Source organism: Manis javanica, unplaced genomic scaffold (assembly GCF_040802235.1).
Source record: "Manis javanica isolate MJ-LG unplaced genomic scaffold, MJ_LKY HiC_scaffold_24, whole genome shotgun sequence".
NCBI lineage: Eukaryota > Metazoa > Chordata > Mammalia > Pholidota > Manidae > Manis > Manis javanica.
This window is the reverse complement of record NW_027332170.1, coordinates 610,035-627,350: the sequence shown is the minus strand read 5'-3', so window position 1 is coordinate 627,350 and position 17,316 is coordinate 610,035. Positions and strand designations below refer to the sequence as shown.

Below are 17,316 nucleotides of genomic sequence, written 5' to 3'. Positions count from 1 at the left end.
AGATTCCCCCCTTCTTTATTCTTCTTTCTCAGGATGGCTTTGGCTCTTTGGGTTCTTTGTTGTTTCCATATGAATTTTTGAATTATTTGTTTCAGTTCATTGAAGAATGTCGCTGGTAATTTGATAGGGACTGCATCTAATCTGTATATTGATTTGGGGAGGATGGCTATTTTGACGATATTGTTTCTTCCTAGCCAAGACCATTGGATGAGTTTCCATTTGTTAGTGTCCACTTTAATTTCTCTTAGAGTGACTTGTAGTTTTCAGAGTATAGGTAATTCACTTCTTTGGTTAGTTTTATTCCTAGGTATGTTATTCTTTTTGATGCAATTGTGAATGGAATTGTTTTCCTGGTTTCTCTTTCTATTGGTTCATTGTTAGTGTATAGGAAAGCTACAGATTTCTGTGTGTTAATTTTGTATCCTGCAACTTTGTGTTATTCCAATATCAGTTCTATTAGTTTTGGGGTGGAGTCTTTAGGGTTTTTTATGTACAATATCATATCATCTGCAAATAGTGACAGTTTAACTTCTTCTTTACCAATCTGGATTCCTTGTATTTCTTTGTTTTGTCTGATTGCCATGGCTAGGACCTCCAGTACTATGTTAAATAGCAGTGGGGAGAGTGGGCATCCCTGTCTAGTTCCCGATCTCAAAGGAAAAGCTTTTAGCTTCTCGCTGTTCAGTATAATGTTGACTGTGGGTTTATGATGTTGAGGAACTTGCCCTCTATTCCCATTTTGCTGAGAGTTTTTATCCTGAATGGATGTTGAATTTTGTCAAATGCTTTTTCAGCATCTGTGGAGATGATCATGTGGTTTTTGTCTTTCTTTTTGTTGTTGTGGTGGATGATGTTGATGGATTTTCGAATGTTGTACCGTCCTTGCATCCCTGGGATTAATCCTACTTGGTCATGGTTCATGGTCCTTTTGATTTCCTTTTGAATTTGGTTTGCTAATATTTTATTAAGTATTTTTGCATCTACATTCATCAGGGATATTGCTCTGCAATTTTCTTTTTTGGTGGGGTGTTTACCTGGTTTTGGTATTAGGGTAATGTTGGCTACATAGAATGAGTTTGGGAATATTCCCTCTTCTTCTATTTTTTGGTAAACTTAAAGGAGAATGGGTATTATGTCTTCTCTGTGTGTATGATAAAATTCTGAGTTAAATCCGTCCAGCCCGGGTGCTTTGTTCTTGGGTCATTTTTTGATTACCGTTTCCATTTCTTTGCTCATAATTGGTTTGTTTAACTTTTGTGTTTCTTCCTTGGTCAGTCTTGGGAGGTTGTATTTTTCTAGGAAGTTGTCCATTTCTTCTCGGTTTTCCAGCTTGTTTGCATATAGGTTTTCATAGTAGTCTTTAATAATTCTTTGCATTTCTGTGGAGTCTGTCGTGATTTTTCCCTTCTCATTTCTGATTATGTTGATTTGTGTTGATTCTCTTTTTCTCTTAATAAGTTGGGCTAGAGGCTTATCTATTTTGTTTATTTTCTCGAAGAACCAGCTCTTGGTTTCATTGATTTTTGCTATTGTTTTATTCTTCTAAATTTTATTTCTTCTCTGATCTTTATTATGTCCTTCCTTCTGCTCATGTTAGGCCTCATTTGTTCTTTTTTTTTCCAATTTCAAGATTTGTGATGTCAGACTATTCATTTGGATTGTTCTTCCTTCTTTAAGTGTGCCTGGATTGCTATATACTTTCCTTTTAGGACTGCTTTTGCTGGGTTCCACAGAAGTTGGGGCTTTGTGTTGTTGTTGTCATTTGTTTCCATATATTCCTTGATGTCTATTTTAATTTGTTCATTGATCCATTGATTATTCAGGAGCATGTTGTTAAGCCTCCATATGTTTAGCCTTTTTGTTTTCTTTGTAGAATTTATTTCTACTTTTATACCTTTGTTGTCTGAAAAATTGGTTGGTACAATTTCAATACTTTGGATTTTGCTGAGGCTCTATTTGTGGGCTAGTATGTGGTCTCTTCTGGAGAATGTTCCATGTACACTTGAGAAAAATGTATATCCTGTTGCTTTTGCATGTAGAGTTCTATAGATGTCTGTTAGGTCTATCTGCTCTACTGTGTTGTTCAGTGCTTCCGTGTCTTTACTTATTTTCTGCCCCATGGATCTATCCTTTGGGGTGAGTAGTGTGTTGAAGTCTCCTAAATTGAATGCATTGCAGTCTATTTCCCCCTGTTGTTCTGTTAGTATTTTTTTCACATATGCTGGTGCTCCTGTGTTGGGTACATATATACTTAGAATGGTCATATTCTCTTGTTGGGCTGAGCCCTTTATCATTATGTAGTGTCCTTCTTTATTTCTTGTTACTTTCTTTGTTTTTAATTCTATTTTCTCCTATATTAGTACTGGCATCCCTGCTTTCTTCTCGCTATTGTTTGCCTGAAATATGTTTTTCCATCCCTTGATTTTTAGTCTGTACATGTCTTTGGGTTTGAGGTGAGTTTCTTGTAAGCAGCATATAGATGTTTTTATCCATTCTCTTACTCTGTGTCTTTTGATTGGTGCATTAAGTCCATTTACATTTAGGGTGACTATTTAGAGATATGTACTTATTGCCATTGCAGGCTTTAAATTCTTGGTTACCAAAGGTTCAAGGTTAGCCTCTTTAGTATCTTATTGCCTAACTTAGCTCATTTATTGAGCTGTTATATTCACTGTCTGGAGATTCTTTTCTTCTCTCCCTTTTTATTCCTCCTCCTCCATTCTTCATATGTTGGGAGTTCTCTTCTGTGCTCTTTCTAGGAGTGCTCCCATCTAGAGCAGTCCCTGTAGGATGCCCTGTAGAGGTGGTTTGTGGGAAGCACATTCCCTCAGCTTTTGCTTCTGTGGGAATTGTTTAATCCTGCCATCATATTTAAATGATACTAGTGCTGGATACAGTATCCTTGGTTCAAGGCCTTTCTGTTTCTTGCATTAAATATGTCATGCCATTCTCTTCTGGCCTGTAGAATTTCTATCAAGAAGTCTGATGTTAACCTGATGGGTTTTCCTTTATAGGTGACCTTTTTCTCTCTAGCTGCCTTTAAAACTCTTTCCTTGTCCTTGACCTTTGCCATTTTTATTATTATGTGTCTTGGTGTTGTCCTCCTTGGGTCTTTTCTGTTGGGGGTTCTGTGTATTTCTCTGGTCTGTTCGATTATTTCCTTCCCCAGTTTGGGGAAGTTTTCATCAATTATTTCTTCCAAGATACTTTACTTCCCTTTTCCTCTCTCTTCTTCTTCTGGTACCCCTATAATACGGGTATTGTTCTTTTTGGATTGGTCACACAGTTCTCTTAATATTGTTACATTCCTGGACATCCTTTTATCTCTCTCTATGTCAGCTTCTATTCGTTCCTGTTCTCTGGCTTCAATTCCATCAATGGCGTCTTGTACCTTATCCATTCTGCTTATAAATCCTTCCAGAGTTTATTTCTTTTCTGTAATCTCCTTTCTGGCATCTGTGATCTCCTTTTGGACTTCATCCCATTTTATCTTGTGTATTTCTCTGCATCTTTATCAGCATGTTTATGATTTTTATTTTGAATTCTTTGTCTGGAAGACTGGTCAGTTATGTTTCCTTCTCTGGTGTCTCTGTGATCTTGGTTTGCCTATAATTTTGTCTTTTCATGAAGTTAGGAGTAGTTTGCTGAGCTGGGTCTAGTGATGGCTAGAATAACTTCCCTTCTTTTTGGTTTGTGGCCTTCCTCTCCTGGGAGAATAGCGACCTCTAGTGGCTTGTGCTGGATAGCTGCACACAGACAGGGCTTCTGCCTCCTGCTTGGCTACTATGGAGTTTCTCTCTGCTCTTGCTGTGGGTGTGGCCTGGCTTGGGCTGCTACTCCAAAGTGGTGGAGTTTCATTGGAAGGGGAGAGGCCGGGAGGCTATTTATCTCCATAAGGGGTCTCTGTGCTCTCTGCAGCCAAGGGGATTAGAGTGCTCAGACATCCCTGGATTCCCTAACTCTGGACTAAATGTCCTGCCCTGCCCCTTTAAGCCTTCCAAAAAGTACCCGCCAAAACAAAGCAACGACCACACACACACACACACACACACACACTCAAAAAGGTGATCTCTTGCTTTTCTTTTGTCCTCTGGCACTGGCCTCCAGTACACGCTTGACAGTCTTGCTGCCCTCTTTCCCTAGTATTGGCGTCCCTGTCCCTTTAAGACTTCCAGAAAACACTCACCACAACAAAACAACAAAAAATGAAAAAAATCAATAAAAGATGGTCGCTCTCTTTTCTTTTGTCCTCTGGCGCTGGCCTCTGATACCTGCTCACCATTCTTGCTGCCCTGTTTCCCTTGAATCCAGGGCCCCGCGCATGCACTGTGTTTGTGCTCTGGTCTGGATGGCTGGGTCTGTGTTTTCAGTAGTCCTGGGCTCCTTCTCCTTCCCACTTTGACTCCTCTCCTCCCACCAGAAGCTTGAGGGATGGGTGCTTGTGACCCACCAGGCTGGGGTTTGTATCTTACCACCTTTGCAAGGTGCTGGATTCTCGCAGGTGTGGATGTGGTCTGGATGTTTTCCTGTGTCCTCTGGTCTTTATTCTAGGAAGAGTTGTTTTTGTTATATTTTCATAGATATATGTGGTTTGGGGAGGAGATTTCCACTGCTTTACTCACACCACCATCTTGGCTCCTGGAACTTTTTGTAAGGAATTTCAGATTGAACTTTTAAAGGCCTCTTGATTCCAGACAGTCAAGCCAGACTTGCCATCATGTTTTGCCTGCAGTACCTGTAGATTTGGGCGAGTTCCTCTATTCTTGAGGTCTCCGAGTCATCCTGAGGTTCCTGCCCCTGACAGGAAGTGATCTTCCTTATTCACCTGGTAAGGCTGCTGGGAACCCTCTAAGTAAGGTACCAGGCCAGTTCTTCCAAGGTGATTTTTTGGCTATATAAAGTCAACCTTAGTTCTATAAAGTTGTTCATATCTGAGTTTTATGCATGTGTCTCTCAAGTATAACATTCCAGTCAAAGCCTTTGTAGTATAATCTGTGTTTTTAATTGGTCCTCTTAGAAGGAAAGTGGGTTCTTATTGAACTTATGCAAATAAGCATACTGCCATGAAATATAAAAATAGTCACTGAAAGTTTTTCAATTCTGAAGGGATCAGGCAGAGAGAAAGATTTAGTTTCAATTCTGCTTATAAAGGCAGTCATTTACTAAAAGAATACTGCCTCTGGAACTTCCTGGGTGTTAAAATGCAAGCTTATCCTTAAGATGGAATTCTTCCTGCCTTTTACTATGCCATTTACAGCTGGGTCTGCATGCTAAGTTTGCAAAATCACCTTGTCAGATCTGAAGGAGGAAAGAGAAAAAGCTTAAAACACTTTACGAGTAAGCAACATTTGAAACAAAAAGCTACAAAATCATCTTCCTTAGTTTACTTAATATTATGTAACTAATACCTGTTCTGCTGAAATCTAGTTCTTTACTAGTTTGAGTAATAAAACAGTGACTATGAATAATGAAAGAGTTACAAATGACACTGGTTAAAGATTTGATGAGAGCTTACTGTAAGACAGTTGACATAAGGAAATTCTGATATTTCTGTAACACAAAACATTCAGTAACAAAGTTTAACATCATTATCTTTGGCAGTGCTTTCCAGGTAATTAAGCAGGTAATTATATATCAGATAAATGAGTCAAAATTAGCCAAATAGTTTCTCCAATGAGAAAATGTTTCAGGGGCCCTCTGGAAAATACCAGAGTTAACTATTGGAAGTTAAAACTGTTAGGTATCTTAATGTTTAGTAAACACTGAGAAGCAGGCAATTATAAACTGTTACACTAGCATTCTGTAGATTGACAAATTTATAAAAATTTTATAATTTCTGTAACTATGAGCTTTACAGTACAATCTCTCAATTAGCTTAGCAGAACTTTAAGGTTTTAGGTTACCACAAAGATTCTCAGGCTGTAGGTATGTATACACACTGTAACACACAATTATTATTAAGTTCACTTGCTACATTTAGTTTACTCATTCTTAAGAACTATGCTAGACTACCTACAAAAGCTTTACTGAATATTAGACTAAGTCAAGCCTCTAAGCATTTTATTCTTGAAAGATTTAGCAGGTAACATCAACTTACGTGACTTTAGGTAAACTTAGGCAGCTCATAACCATAAGGACATGTCCATTTCAGTTCAACTTAAATTAGCATTAATACTTAGTATTTTCCATTAGAATTCTCTGGAAGTTTTAGAATGCCAATTTTTACCATCGGTTGTCTTTAAATCAATTTCATTAATACCACCTGGAGAGAGAAAAACTTTTCATCTACATGCTTAGACATGCAAACATACAGACTGAGACATAATGACTACAATTAAAAAGAACATATACACAGATAAACTGACACAGAGACTTGAGTTACTGATATCCAATTGCCTTTCCTTTTAGCTTATTTGACTAAAAGTATCTCAGTTTTCAAGAATTCACTCTATAGGCGAGCAGTTTATATAACTGGGTTAAGGTTTAGATGGCCACAGACTAACAGGGTTGATGAAGGCTCTGAACTGATACGGACTGTGTGTCTCCAGGTGGCTGGAAATGAAATGCAAGTACAATTCTAGCTCCAGTTATTTAAAGCCAGGCTGTATTGCAGAAGATAAATTTCTTCTGTTTCAGGGAGTCTAGTTTACAAACCTTTCCGTTTTTGAAGATAATGAACCCCATAAGTAGAATAGATTTCTACCAAAATAATTTAGAAATCTACTTCCATATTGTAGTCTATGAGACTTTTGACTATTTTCCTTCCTTGCATTAAAATTAATTTAGCTGCATAATCTTATTATATTGTATATTTCTCTCAGGGACCAAGCCTCTCCATCAGAGAGTTTGTATTGAGGCCAGGCTTATGTGCAGAAGATAAAGCACTTTTTTTCAGAGCCTGGGGATCAAAATTGCTCCCAGTTCCTCAGAATGCATGCCAGAGGCATGTCTGGCTTTAACCTTGAAGAGGATGCTTCCATCTGAAAAAGAGAGAGAAAGACAGGAGTGTAGTACCTGGTCAGCCTCTCTCTCTGTGAGGGCATCCCCTCACCTTGGAGCTTAGGTGATAGTGGTCAAACACCCCCTCTACCAGGCCTACTGGACTTAATCACTCCTTACAAGCATGACCTGCACCTTGCCTTGATTCTCCTCTTGCCTTCCCACTAAGCAAGAGTTGCCTCAGAGCTCTCTATTTAGTGGGACCTTACCAGTGTGCTCCTACTTAACACATTTTGGGAGTTTCCCTAGTTTTATCTGCATGAGCTTTCTTTGAGCACCCCCTGCCTGTCTGATAATTGCAGGGACTGTGTGACTTCTTGCTACCAGAGCCTGATCTAAGCCACAAGCCTGTTTTGCTTTTCCAGGGCTGCAGAAAAGGAAATGCCTAGCCCCAGGATGACTGCATCTAAGGAAAGGCGATCAACAGAATAGAGCCATTTACATGTTCTCAGGTTTTAGCTTGATTACTTTACAGACTTCATTTACATTATGCAGGAGAAAGTGGCACAGGCCTATGAGGACTGCTTTGAATGGGGAGCAAGGGAGCATTTTGCTAAGGCTAGAAATAAAATTCAGGGACTGCCATGGACATTTATGGGGGGGGGGTTTATACCCTCAAACACCAGTTCTGCCACTGCCTGGAAATTATCCCGCTAGTCTCCCACTGTAAGAAATTGGATCTATGAGACAAGAGGCCAGATGCCATCTGTGACTCTCACATAGGCAGTAGCCTAGCCGGAGGTTCATTCAGCACCATCGGATCAATCAGCTCGAGCTGAGATCCAAGGACCACTGTGTACTAGTCTGGTCTGCCCTTGGAGTCTGCATATTAGGAAAGGAAAGTAGGAAATCAGCTCAGCCACTCCCCAGCATTCCCGTGTGTCTGGAGGTGGGGGATCAAGGATCAGCAGACACCAGGAAACCTTTCACCAGAGAATTAAGACTGGTAGCTGACACTAATCATCTTTTAAGTGGGTAACAAGTCCCCAGACACATTTTTATGAGATAAAAAGTACAGCATTTAGTTAGGAATAAGAGAGGAGCATAGATCCCTTACCTTGTGCTAAGCATCAGGTTCTGTGAGATTGATGAAGTTAGAAGGGAGTTAAGGATACACTCTGCTTCACTGATGCTAGGGTGGCCTGTAAAAGCAGGCTGGAAGTCAGAGACAGAGAAAGAGAGATACTCCTCACGGATACCCAGTTGGGCTGTCGGGGTTTGATTCCAGACATGTGGGTCTTTGAGAGGCTGCTGAAGTGTAGCCTCAACCTAGACTCTCACAGTTGCCCATGCCTTTCCTCAGTCCCTCGCATCTGAGGAGATGACTCTGAAAGGGAATCCTGGCCTCCACTAAGGTGACTTTCCTTGCTCCCAAGGGAGATTGGGGATCCACTGAGGGAGATGCAGGGGAACATGTTGCTCGAGACTTTGAGATTGGCAGCCAGGCTAGCGCAATTTAAGTGGCTAATGAGCTCCTGATGTTGTGTGCTATAGACGCCTTCCTTCTATAAGGACAGTGAAAGAAAAGGCAGGCTTGGATGCTGATACTCAGCTCCAAAGTTACCACAGATGAGCCGTCAAAGATGATGCCAGGGTTCTTGTTTGCGGAGCCAAAGAATGAGCTTCACAGTCAAGGTAGGAGAGCAAGGTACAGGCTTTTATTTAGAGATAAAGTGAAAGGACAGAGCTCCCGGCTCACACCAGGAGAAGATAAGAGAGTCCATAGTGGTGCGTTGTCTAGGGGGTTTTATAGGCAGTTGAGGATTTTTCAGGAACATGAAAATTCTTAGGGCTGGGGACTTGTTAAGTGGTCCCTGAATATTAAAAATTAACTTAACATAAGGAATTTCCTACCTTGATTTCTCTCTGGGACACTGGCACCTTGGTCTGGGAACATAACAAAAGGCTGCCTTCCCAGCCCCCAAGGTGGGCTGAGGTATTGTCTATAAGCTAAAAAATCCTGCCTCCGGAACTTCCTGGGTGTTAAAATGCAATTTTATCCTTAAGATGGAATTCTTACTGCCCTTTAGTATGCCATTTACAGCTGGGTCTGCATGCTAAGTTAGTTGCTCAATTTGCAAAATCACCTTGTCAGATCTGAAGGAGGAAAGACACCACATAGGCCTGGGCCTTTTAGCATGCTAAAGTGAATTTTACACATGGTTACAAATGATTAGCATAATAAAACATGTGTTACTCTTCTTTATCTGGGGAACATTAACTGATCCCACTGAAAAATGATTCTAGAGCTTAATGTTTAACATTGCTCTGACTGCAGATATCCTGCCCTGCCCCCTCTGGAGGCCCTTACCCTACTCTGACTACATCTATGGTCCCTGTCTCAATAGTATGATGTACAATATGTGTACTTCTGAGGTGTAATTAGTATATAGAATAATGTGGACTAAAACAATATACTTCTAAAAATTTGTAGTGCATTTTATGTATATTTTGTTTATTTAAAAATATATGAAAAGAAAATGATGTGACATCAGAGTTTTGCCATTAATTCAAAACCTTCTTATTCTCAGGATCCTACATGAACACTGAAGTTTGATTAGAGTCTAAACTATTCTCTGATACACTTAGTGGGAGCTTATAATTTAAAATACAAAAATAGAGCACCATATCAATTAGAATGTGAAAGTACTTATCTTACTATTATTTATTTTAATGGGGTGCCTTTCATGTTTAGTTCCTTTAGGTGTTTGTTAAGCCCAGTTCTCACTTGTGTCCAGTTAGGTGTGTCCTTCCTGGTAATTGATGGCTACAATATCACAGCTTTCTGGTTTTCAAACTCATGTAAAAATGTGATTATCTTAGCTCAGCATAGGGATTGTGAACCCTGTCACTATCACATCTCTCAGCTCCCACAACTCTACACCCTGCCAAATTTCCATGGATGGCAATACCTACCCTTTCTCTAATACTTCCAAATGCACTGTGCAAAGTTCCTCAAGGGAATTATCCCAGGTGCTATAAATGTATTAAGTTACAAGCAAAAAATAAAAATACTCATGTTATGAATACAATATTAATGAATACAATGATTACCCAATGATGATTACACAAACACATTTTAAAATCTTCCAAATTTATTAACAACATTTACAACTAATGTGAATGAAAGGGCAAGCTCCCAGATTCTATTTCAGTCAATTGTGACCTGGACCCTACATCAGCCAATAAGAACCTGGATCCTATTTCACCCAATCAGAGCTTGGTCTCTCTCTTCTCCAGTCAGCAAAGAGCTCACCCACCACCCTTAGACCCTGCCAATTTGCCAGAGCCATGGCCTGTCACCCCAACAACTACCACTAGATCCAGTCAATCAGCCAGAGTCACGACCATCAACCCACCAACTGCCCTAGAACCCCATAAAACATTTGTGGTATTGAGACTTGCTCTCTTTCTCTGGCATCTTGCCACTGCATTGGTGTAGATGAGAGATTGAGCTCAAGCTACCTCGAATAAAGTCTCTTTGCTTTTGCATCAGTGTTGGCTCCTTGGTCATTTTCTGGGATTCACGGCTTTGGCACAACATTTGGTGGCTCATCCGGGGTCCCAGAGATGCGCAGGACTCCTAACCTGGAGGGCTGTGCCAGCTGGTGAGTGCACTCAGTTATCTGTCTGTCCTTGTCTCCCTGTGTCTCACTCTGTCTTTCTCTGTGTCTCACTGTGTTTATTCACAAGCAAGCCTGTATAAGCCTGTAGGAGCTCCAATCTGTATCTGGGTCGGCACTGACTTAGGCGGACACGTGGGCGGGTTGCCTACCAGGGGTCATGGGAGACGTCCCTTGCCCCCGTCTGGAGGACTAGGTCCTCATCTGTGAGGAAAGTCAGCTGCCGCTGCAGTCCAACAGGCCCTAAACTTACTTTCAGTTTTGCCTCTGCGGCCACCGCAGATTCTTCTCTGTAGGTACCTATTTATTGTTTGCAATGTTTGTCTTAATATTGTTGACAGAAGAAATGGGAAAGACACAGAGGACACCCTTTTCTCTCATGACAGATCATTTATCTCAGATGCTAGGGAGAGAGCTCACAACTTTAGCACGGACATCAGGAAGAGAAAATTTCATATTTTCTGCACCTCAAGTGGCCATCCTTTAACGTTGGCTGGCTACCGGAGGAAACATTTAATCCAACCACTCTTTTACAGGTTAAAAATATCAGGGGAAGAGCTATCAATCTCAGTGTGGAAGTGTAGAAGGGTCAGTGGCAGACGTTTTATTCTAGCGAGTAGCCAGTTTTCAATGTCGGATGGCTGCCAAAGGGAACCTTATCATTATGTCTCCGTCTGTGTGTTTGTGTGTCTAAGTGTGTAAATGAAAATATCTTTTTACCTCCGGATGGTGTTAATGAAATTGATTTGAAGACAAGCACTTGTGAAATTTGGGCTTTCTAAAATTTCCAGAATATCTGATAAAGAAATGTTAAGCATTAATGCTAATTTAGCTATGTCTGAGGTGGGCATGTCCTTGTAGTTATCAGCTGCCTAAGTTTACCTAAGGTCATTTAAGTCAATGTATCTGCTACATCTTTTAAGAGTAAAATGCTTAAAGGCTTGGCTTTGTCTAATATTCAGTAAAGGTCTTGTAAGTAATGCAGCATAGTTGTTATGAATGAGTGTACTAAATGAGTGTGGCAAGTGAACACCACTTTAATTGTGTGTTACAGTGTATATACCTACCTGCAGCCAGAGAATCTTTGTAGTAACCAAAAATCTTAAAGGTTTGCTAAGTTGATATACTTTACGTTTAGTGGGAGATTGTGCTGTAAAGCTCATAGTTATAGAAATTATAAAATGTTCACAAATTTGTCAATCTAAAGAATGCTAGTGTCACAGTTTACAATAACCTGCTTCTCAGTGTTCCCTAGAAATTAAGATACCTAATGGTTTTAAGTTTTAATTCAAACTACTTAACGTAAAAAGGAAAATATTTCTATATGCTAAAGAACGTGTCCTTTGATAAAATAAAGTAACTTTATTGTAAAGTACAGTTGTTTATTTAGAAAGAAATCAACATATAAGTAGAAGGTTGTTTGGGGATAGTCAAAGCTTTGGAAGAATTTAATATGGTCACGCTATATAAAATTCAAGCAAATGAATCTTGGTATCAAGTACACAGCAAAATTAGAATTTTGTTTTCAGTTAAAAGGAGAAAGTTTTCTTAAAATGTTAGTCTGCTCTTAATGTTGAAAGATTGCAAAAGGCTTTCTAATTGTTTTATCAAAGAAGTTTCTCATGCCTAAAGCATCAATGAGTTGTCAAAGTATTGAATAAAATGACATGGTAATACTAAAAGGAATAAAAGCTTAAGTTTGCTAACAGCTGTGTAAACTTCTTTATTCGCCTTTGAGGTATTTTGTCATTCTGGTTAAATAGATAAGCATTGCTTAACAGCAATCTATAATCCTATTTAAGCGAGTGCCAAATAAACTTTCTTCTGACAACTTCCCAAATCAAATTCAAGAAGGTACTTTTACCTCTAGTTAACTCTGATATGTTCCACTGGGACCCTGTAACATGTCAGAGAATTGTTTTTTTCATTGGAGAAAGTATTTGAGTAATTTGGCCTATTTATCTGATATACACTTACCTGCTTAGTTACCTGGAAAGCATTGTCAAAGGGAATGACGTTAAACTTTGTTACTGAACGTTTTTCTGTTACAGAAATATCCGAATTTCCTTATGTCTACTGTCTTGAAGTAAGCTCTCTTCAGATCTTGAACCATTGTCGTTTGTAAGAATTTTGCCATTTATAGTCACTCTTTTATTACTCCTACATTAGAAAAGAACTGGATTTCAGCAGAACAGGTATTGGTTACATAGGATTAAGTGAACTAATGAAGATGGTTTTGTGATTTTTTGTTCAGATGTTGCTGCTAAAGTGTTTTAAGATTTTTCTCTTAAGCTGACAACAGTTTAATGAATGTCAATACATTTATTCTTAAGGAGCAGGTTTAATTTCAGTAAAGCCTATTTCCCAAAACTGTCCAGGCCGGTTCCCCCTTGCCCGTTTTCTAGTCCATTTCTTCTTCCCAGGCGAGTTTGTTTCTTGACAAGGAACGCATGGCTTAACTACTGATTCAGCTATCTGCTGCAGGTTCAGCACATACCACCTGGAGTTTAAGACAGTCTGAGTAAGTTTGTGCACACCTAAGTGTGTCCACTGACGCATCTGTTTGATTATGACTTTGGCATTTGCTTGGGGTAGGATGATTTTTTCATCTTGGGTGCACCAGGCTCTCTTATGTTTATCAAAATAGTGAGTACCTTTTGGAGATTAGTCCTAGATCTGCTGGGTTATATTGATAGGGTGGCAGGCTTTGCTCAGGCGGGGTTTCAGAGAGGAAGATTTTTACTGTCTTTAAGGCTGCTTCTTGGGAAGCCTGATCAGCCAGCCATATTATTGCCTACGGCGATGTGGGACTTCCCGTGTTGGTGACTGGAGCAATGAATTATACTTACTTTGGCTGGTTTGTGCAGAGCTTCTAAGAGTGCAGTGATTTTCAGCTGTTTTTTATTTCTCTTCCTTCAGAGGTGAGGAGTCCTCTCTGTTGGTAAATGGCTCCATGCACATCTGCCATCCCAAAGGCATACCTACTATCTGTATAGATGTTAATTTCTTCCTGGCCCCCAGTTCTAGTGCTCTCGTAAGAGCAATGAGCTCAGCTTTCTGTGCAGAGGTTCCCTCAGGGAGGGGCTGAGCCCACACTATTTTTTCTCCATCTACCACTGCCGCTCCTGACTTATGCTTTCCTTGGTCTAGGTAGCTGCTTCCATCTGTGAACCAGGTGGCTTCAGGGTCTGGTAAAGGCAGGTCAGTCAAGTCTTCACGCCACCCATGGGCTTCGGCTAATAGTTGCTGACAGTCATGCACCGCAGGTTCAAGATCGGGGTCTGGCAGCAAACTGGCCGGATTGAGACTGGTCAGCGGAGAGAATGTCACCCAGTTGGAGTTGAGTAACAGGGCCTGGTAGTGGGTTATCCAGGCATTGTAAGCCACCGATGCAGGGGCTGCTGGATTATGCTTTCTAGCATGTGTGGAACAGTCACGGTTAGAGTTTGCCCTACAGTCAATTTGTCTGCATCTTTGACTAGCACTTCTGCCATGGTGATTATTTTTAAACATGCTGGCCAGCTGGCGGCAACTGGATCTAGTTTCTTAGACAGGTATGCTATGGGCCATTTCCATGGTCCGAGCTTCTGAGTCAGCACTCCTTTGACTATCCCCCTGTTCTCTGCCACAAACAGGTGGAAAGGTTGTGTCACATCAGGGAGCCCCAGAGCTGGGGCAGACATTAATGCTAGCTTAATGGCATTAAACGCCTTCTGTTCTTTGTCTCCCCAAGAGAATGGTCCAGCTTTGGTGAGAGGGTAAAGGGGGGCTGCCATCTCTGTGAACCCGGGGATCCATAGCCTGCAAAATCCTGCTGTCCCCAGGAATTCTCTGACTTTCTTAGGAGTCTCAGGCAGAGGGATATGGAGAACAGTCTCTTTCCTTGAGTCTGACAGCCACCTCTTCCTTTCTCGTAACACATAGCCGAGGTAGCATACCTGTCGTTTGCAGATTTGTGCTTTCTTGACTGATGCCCGATATCCTAGAGTTTCTAATTCTGCCATAAGTCTCTCTGTCCCTTCCAGACAATCTTCTTCTGTTTCGGCTGCAAGCAGAAGATCATCAACATATTGCAGCAAGGTTACCTGGGGGTTAGCTTCTCGATATAGTGCCAGGTCTTGGTTGATAGCTTCATCGAAGAGGGTGAGGGAATTTTTTAATTCTTGCAGGAGCCAAGTCCATGTGAGTTGCCCCATCACCTCTCTGTCTGGGTCTCTCCATTCAAAGGCGAAAAGCTCTTGACTCTTCGGCGCAAGTTGGAGGCAAAAGAAGGCATCTTTTAAGTCTAAATGGTATACCAGCCTCGGAGAGGTGGCAAGGAACTTAAAAGATTATAAGGATTAGGAACTGTGGAATGAATGTCTATTATCTGCTTGTTAACTTCTTGCAGGTCCTGGACTGGATGGTATTCATTTGTGCCTGGGTTCCTGACAGGGAGGAGTGGGGTGTTCCAAGCAGATTGATATCTGTGCAATATCCCCAACTGGAGGAATGGGGTGATATGGGACCGGATTCCTTCTCTGGCTTCTCTTGGCATAGGGTACTGATGAACTGCTATGGGGGTGGCTTGTGGTTTTAGTTCAACATAGACAGGCGACCTATGTTTAGCCTTCCTGATTCCTGCTGTCTCTGCACATGCCTGAGGGAACTTTCTTAGCCACAGGCTGAGGTCTCCTGAGCCTGGGTTCTCTTTTTTGAATTCAAAGAGTCTATACTCATCTTCTAACATCACAGTCAAAATCTGGATGGGGTCCTCTGAGGGCCTTTTAAGCTTCCCCCCACCCCGACAGGAAATGTATCTGGGCTTTCATTTTTGTGAGCAAGTCTCTTCCTAATAATGGATATAGGCAATCCGGGATCACGAGGAAAGAGTGAGACACTAATCCTGTTCCCAGGTCTACCGTCCATGCGGTGGTCCAAGAATATAATTTATTTCCCATTGCTCCCTGGACCCATGATTTCTGATTTGAGAGCAGTCCGTTAGCTTGTTGCAATACTGAATGCTGTGCCCCAGTGTCTACTAGGAATTGATTAGGCTTCCCCTCCACAGTTAAGGTTACCCTAGGTTCAGGGAGGGGCTCCGAACCCCATCCCCCATAATCACTGTCTTCATGCATGGTTAGAATTTTGGGGTGGGCAATGGGTTTTTCCCACTACTGAGGTTTCTTTTTCTTGTTTGGGCATTTCTCTGGCCTAATGTCCCTTCTCTTTACAGTACACACACTGATCTTTATCTAGTTGTTCTCTCCTGCTGCCTGGCCCTGGTTTAGGTTCTCTGGTCTCTCTCACAACAGTGATGAGGATTTTATGGAGGTTTGTTCTTGACATCTTTCTTTCCTCAGCTCTCTTTCTTCAGTCTCTCGCAGCTTCCTACCCTCTTTTTCTTCTTCTGTCTCTCTATTATGATACACTTTCTTTGCCACCTGTACTAAGTCTCGCAGGGTTTTGTCCTGCAGTCCTTCTAGCTTTTGCAATTTCCTCCTGATATCTTTACTAGACTGATCTATAAAAGCTACAGTAACTGTGGCTTTATGTTATTCACTGACTGGATTATATGGAGTGTACTGCCGAAAAGCCTCCATGAGTCTTTCTAAAAATGCTGAGGGGGATTCGTCAGGTCCTTGAAGGACTCCCCTTACCTTAGCCAAATTGGTGGGGCACCTCGCCGCTCCCCAGAGACCTGCCATCAGAGCCTGGCAGAAGACTTTCAGGTGCTCCTTACCTTCCGGGGTGTTGAAATCCCAATCAGGTCTGGTCAGAGGGAACCCTTCCTTGATAATGACTGGGTTCTGACCGGGTCATCCATCTGCCCCTCGTACATTCTTCTGGGCCTCTAGGAGCATCCAGTTTTTTTCTTCTGTTGTAAACAGGACCTGTAACAACTGGTTGCAGTCATCCCAAGTGGGATGATCGGTGAAAAGTAAAGATTCAATCACATTGGTCAACCTTCTGGGATTTTCTGAAAAAGGAGGATTTTGGGTCTTCCAGTTGTAGAGGTCTGAGGAAGAGAAAGGCCAATACTGTAGGAGTTACTGGTCATCCTCTGAGGGGGTGCCGAGGGCTTGAAGGGGAAGTGTAAGGAATCTGTTCTTGGTGTGTGTGGAATCTGGTACTGAAAGCTTTCTTCTTGACTGCCTGTATAAGGGGAAGAGAGAAAGATCCCCTGGGAGGCCAGCCAACCTGAAAAGCCAGCCAATCGGCCAAGGCAAGAGTGTTCCATTTATCCTTTTTAACAAGAACATACAAATTATGTGCTCTACTCTTTATGTCTCCCCAGTGTCTTAAAGTCAAGTCTGAAGGAGTCATCTGTGTCTGTCCCACTTTTTCCATCAACAAAACTAAGATAAACACAATAGCTAACAAACAGGCAGCTACAGAGAAAAATCTACCGTGGCCGCAGAGGCAAAACTGAAAGATGAGGGCCTGTTGGACTGCAGCAGCAGCCGACTTTCCTCACAGATGAGGACCTCGTCCTCCAGACAGGGGCAAGGGACGTCTCCCAAGACCCCTGGTCGGCATCCTGCCAGCGCGTCCGCCTAAATCTATGCCAACCCAGATACAGATTGGGACTCCTACAGGCTTATACAGGCTTGTTCACGAAAAACACTGAGTGTGCTCACCAGCTGGCAAGGCACTTTCTGATTAAACACAAAACGTTATTACAGGTTTGACAAGAGACATACGATACAAACAT

At 41.5% G+C, this 17,316-nt stretch overlaps 1 pseudogene; it reads right to left on the bottom strand.

Annotated features, from left to right (window-relative positions):
* The window catches only part of LOC140847604 (uncharacterized), a 195,087-nt pseudogene that overhangs the window by 31,191 nt on the left and 146,580 nt on the right, over positions 1-17,316 (bottom strand).